Source organism: Penaeus japonicus, unplaced genomic scaffold (genome assembly GCF_977035675.1).
Source record: "Penaeus japonicus unplaced genomic scaffold, GWHDUDI00000001_assembly GWHDUDI00000002, whole genome shotgun sequence".
In the NCBI taxonomy this organism is placed as follows: Eukaryota; Metazoa; Arthropoda; class Malacostraca; order Decapoda; family Penaeidae; genus Penaeus; species Penaeus japonicus.
This window is the reverse complement of record NW_028234404.1, coordinates 37817691-37822690: the sequence shown is the minus strand read 5'-3', so window position 1 is coordinate 37822690 and position 5000 is coordinate 37817691.

Genomic DNA, 5000 nt, shown 5'->3' with positions numbered 1-5000 from the left:
TGTATATATATATATATAACATACATATATATATATATATATATATATATATATATATATATATATATATAATATATGTATATATATATATTATATATATATATATATATATTATATATATATATATAATATATGTATATATATGTGTGTGTGTGTGTGTGAGCAGATAGATAGATAAATACATAGAGAGATAGAGAAAGACGGAGATAGAGAGATAGAGAGAGAGAGAGAGAGAGAGAGAAATAGAGACAGAGACAGAGAGAGAGAGAGAGAGAAGAAAAGAGAGAGACAGAGAAAAAAAAAGAGAGAGATTGAAAAAAATAAACACCGAGATTTGTATCAATCACGAATCTTCTGTTTCCTCTCGTCTCTTATTTTTCTTTATCACTATTTTTCTCTCTCTTCCCCTATTGTTCTGTGTTTCTCTTTACCGTTATTTATGGGAATACTAGTACTCCGTACAGTATCGCAACTTTCTGTTCGCTGTCTGGCAAAAAAGTATCAGAAAAAATTTATAGTCCATTCGACCTACGCAACCGGTCGTGCATGTGCCCCCCCCCCCCCCACACACGCCTCCGACCCCCCTTGCAACGACCTTTCTCTATCTCTTTCTTCCTCTCCCTTTTTTCACTCTCTCTCTCTCTCTCTCTCTCTCTCTTCCTTCCCTTCTTCTCCCTCTCTCCCTTTCTCGTTTTACCTTATCTCTATCCTTCCTTCACATATTCATCTACCCTTTCTCTTCCTCTCTCTTTCTCTCTCTCTCTCTCTCTTTCTCTCTCTCTCTCTCTCTCTCCCTCTCTCTCGCTCTCTCTCTCTTTCTATTTATATATCTATCTCTATCTTTCTCTCTCTCTTTCTCTTTCCCTAAATGTTCCTCTCGTCTCTCTCCCTCTCCCTCTCGCCTCCCGAAGCTGGTTCAACGACTTGCCAAATAAGGTGATGGGTATTTTTTTTTTCTTCTTTTTTACGCTTCATTTATTATTGTATTTTTTTTCCTTTATTCTTTTTTTTTTTTTACTTATTTATCTTGAGTGTGGCCGATTGCCTTTCTAACTCAGGGTCTTTTGCGTATTCTTGGCGTGCTGGTCCCTTCCCCCCTCCCCCTTCCCCCCTCCTTATTTAGTGCTTTATGGCGAGGCAGTGTTGGGGGAGGGGAGTAAGGGTGGGGGTGGGGGTGGGGATATATTTGGGGGGAAGGGGTAAGGAGTGGGTGGGAGGGGAGAGGGGAGAGGGGAGAAAGACGAAGAGGGGGAGGGGAGGAGAGGGGAGAAAGACGAAGGAGGGGAGGGGAGGGGAGGGTAGAAAGACGAATAAGGGGTGGGGAGAAGGTAGAAGGACGAAGGGGGGGAGGGAAGGAGGTAGGAGGCGAGGGGAGGTAGAGGGGGACGAAGAAGGAGGAGCGGGAAAGGGAAGGGCGTGAGATGGGAGACGATAGGAGCGAGAGGGAAGAGGAGGGGGAGGGGGGTCAGCAAGGACAAGAGGCTATGTAGGTTAAGGATAGGAGAGCCGGCGCAAGGTCACGACCTTACTTACAGAGGTTAAGAATCCTTTTCCCTCGTGGTTCATAAACACATTTTGTTTTCCTTGTTTTGTTTACTCTGTAGCCGGACTCAGGTTGTTTGTTTGTTTGTGTGTGTGTGTCTGAAGCTAATCAATCTCTTCTTCGTCGCCGGTAATAATTGTAATTTTTCCAAAGACATTTTCACTGTCCTCGCTCTCAGGTTGTTTTGGTACGTGACGTCATCATGATGACTGAGCGCTTTCGTTACGTTTGCCGTCCGTCGTGATCGATGTCACACGGTGATGTTCTTGATATGAGGCGATTCATTAATTAGAGGAAAAAAAGAGACAGGTCTGAATAGTGGCAGTGTTTTATCATTTCTTTATTAGGTCTGAATAGGTTTGGACATTTGAGGAGGACGCGTGTGACGTCACAGTCTGGGTAGTCTTGCGGTACTGAGGACATTACCACTTTCGCTCGATGCCCAAAACATGATGGACTTATGTATCATATTAGTCAGCATACTGTTTATTAAGGAGGCTTGCAATTATCATCAATATGAGATTATGGTCGGATATTTTGCGATAACGGAACACCTTGCAACACGCTTGTAGAACGCGTATTTTTTTTTCTTTTCTTATAAAGTATATATAATTAAAATGAATGGTAAAAAAATGTGTACGTAAATAGTAATCATCTTACTTTTGTTACATTTTACTGAATACATGGAATAAAACGTAAATATTTAAGATCCGGCTTTTAAAGACAAAAAAAAAAAAAAACAGGATTTTTTTTTACCTATAGTGTTCTCATGCGTAATAGTATTTTGATTTTCATCATTATCATCTTCTATATTTCATAAATAATGTGATCGTGCGTCAATTAAAGAAACCTGCTGATTTTAAAGAGAATCCGGGTTCGTTTATCAGAACATAAATTTGATTTTAACAACTCTTCAGCCGTGGAACGACATGGTATTGTGATCCCGTTGGAAGAGTGTCACCTGAAATCTATGGTCGCCATCAAAGCCTGGTGACGTCATCTCAATAAAGTTTTTTTTCACGGCAGAGGTTGTAAGTGGTAGATGTATGTAGATGAATATCAGTCTTTCTGTACACATACATATACTCACACTTAAACACACACACACATACATACATACATACATACATACACACACACACACACACACGCGCGCGCGTGTAAACACACACACATATTTATACACACATATTTATACACATACACACACACGTAGACATGCACACACATACACACACACAAACACACATGCACACACACACATACACACACACACACACACACACGTAAACACACACACACATTCACACACACACACACACACACACGTAAACACACACACACATATTCACACACACACACACACAGACACACACATCCACATATCGTGAAACAAAAGCTCAAAACTGAATTGAAAATATAAAAGCAAAATCAATAACAAAAAAGACAGATGGTTTTACGAGGCCACAATGACAAGAGTTAATCAATGATCTGATAAAGCATGATTGACCACAGTTGTCAACATGCTGATGGCACAGAAAATGACATTTTAATTATTCAGAGATATAAAATTACCCATTAATGGTTTTCCCTTGTATGCGTCCACCATCAAACTGAGTCTGATTTATATGGAACAATGAATTATTAGAGTTAGGTTCATGGCGATTGTAATAATCGTCCAATCAAAAGGATATTTGAGCTTATGGTTGTAATGCCTATGTTTGTGTGTGTGTGTTTGTGTGTGTGTTTGTGTTTGTGTGTGTGTGTTTGTGTGTGTGTGTGTGTGTTTGTGTGAGTGTGTGTGTGTTTGTGTGTGTGTGTGTGTGTTTACGTATGTGTGTGTGTGTGTGTGCGTGTTTATAGTCTCTCATGGCCGTGGAACTAAACAAAATTCCCTTACACAGATTCGTATTCAAACCGATCAAAAAGTAATCAATCCCCGTGTGACGTCATCCATCCGCATGCAGCCACTCGTCTTTACGCGAACGCTTATCTAACCCTCTTTTATTTATTTTTTGCTGACAACAAAAACCTTTTCTCGTGTTGCTGACTCACGTTTTTGTTATTTAGAGAGGAAAGGAAAGTTGCAATCCAAGTTTGACATTGAGAATACGTTGATATTCGTTGCATCTTTGCTCATCTGCAGTATTTTGGATTTGCAGCTGTATGTTGGTTCTGCAGTTGTATTCTGGTTCTGCAACTAAATTATGGTTCTACTGGGTTCTGGTTTTACAGCTGTATGTTGGTTCTGCAGTTGTATTCTGGTTCTGCAACTGAATTACGGTTCTACTGCATTCTAGTTTTACAGCTGTATGTTGGTTCTGCAACTGAATTACGGTTCTACTGGATTCTGGTTTTACATCTGTATCATGGTTCTGTAAATATATTTTGCTTACAACCAGTTTTATTCTCTGAGTGTAATTTAATTCTAATGCTTTATTTTGGTTCTACGGCTGTATATTGATTCCATAACTGCATTTTCGTTCTGTAAATGTATTTTGAATTTACAGTCGTATAACACACTGCATTTCGAAATTTAGCAGTATTTTGATTTTGTGGGTGTTTAGCGATCATCTTTCGTGACTTCACAAGAGAAAAGATTATTCTATGAATACGTGTTGTATTTTGTGATATGGATGTGTGAGATGAATGTGTTAACAATTGTGTAATGATGGTAATGATGTAACTATGATAATGATGATGATGATAATTATAATGATGATAATAACAATTATAATGATAATCATAATAATGATGATGGTGGCAATGATAATGATGATAATTAAAATGATACTAATAATCATTATCATTATGATAATGATAATAATGACGATAACTATAGTGAGAGTGAAGGAAATATTGATGCAATCACAATAGTAATGATGATATGATAACGATAATGCAATGAAAGTGATAATTCGAATAGTGATGGTACTGAAACATCAATATTGATCGCATTGACAAATTGCAATCAATCAGAGAGAGTGGACGGTACAACTGCGATATTGATTTGAATATATTTCTCATAACCTGAGAGAGAGAGAGAGAGAGAGAGAGAGAGAGAGAAGAGAAGAGAAGAAGAGGAGGGAAAGAGAGAGAAAATTGAGAGAGAGAGGGAGAGAGAGAGAGAGAGAGAGAGAGAGAGAGAGAGAGAGCAAATAGAAAGACATATAGACAGATAGATAGATATATAAACAGATGGAAGAATATGTGGAAGGAGAGATAGAGATAGCAAATAGAAAGACAGGTAGATTAATAATCAGATAGATAGACAAATGTAAGGGAAGAGAGAGAGAAAAAAAAGAAAAATATAGAGAAAAGAGAAAGAGAGAGAGAAGAGAGAGTAAATAGATAGATAGTTAGAAGAAAAGAAAGACAGATACATAGCGAATAAGAGAAATCGAGAAGGTAATAATGATTATAGTCATGAATGAAAATGCTAATGATGATGGTAGTA